Genomic DNA, 646 nt, shown 5'->3' on the forward strand with positions numbered 1-646 from the left:
AAGTACAATAGTCGTGTTGTTAATTCCTACTAAGATCATGACGTGCAGTCACTTGTTAGTAGCTTCATTTATTACTGTGTACTTAGGTGAGTTCGTCAAACGTCTAAACGTGTATGTTTTGCCACCGTCAAGATATCCTTCTAGATGGCAAAATCAATTCAGCCTTTCATTTTGCTCCTGAATTTGACAACTGTGCAATGAATGAAAAAATATTTCATGTCTATTGTAAGATCTACATGCTTTTTTTCTAATAGTAAAATAAAGGTATAAATTATATAGAAAATGTTTGCTCATGTATGTACATGTCGATTACGATGGTAGCGAGGCGGCCGAAAAATTAACTTTCATTCATGCCTACGTGTGTATTTGCCAGCGGAATTGCGGGGTACGAGTAGACGTGCATTCAACGACAGGTGAGTGTGAATCCTGATTATGTTGTTTTCAGAAGCAGACCAATTTTTTCTTTGGAATAAAGCGGTCCGTGAAAGATGTCTTTGGAATAAAATCCAGATATTTAGATAGCTAGACCATCTGCGACTTACAAGGAATTGTATATTTGCCCAAACAATTACACTTTTAAAGCATCTGGGGTTACATAACAGGACACTTAAATTGTCGCTAAATAATTAGCTCCATTTATCAGCAG

This window comes from Opisthorchis viverrini (assembly GCF_000715545.1).
Source record: "Opisthorchis viverrini unplaced genomic scaffold opera_v5_397, whole genome shotgun sequence".
NCBI classification, from domain to species: domain Eukaryota; kingdom Metazoa; phylum Platyhelminthes; class Trematoda; order Opisthorchiida; family Opisthorchiidae; genus Opisthorchis; species Opisthorchis viverrini.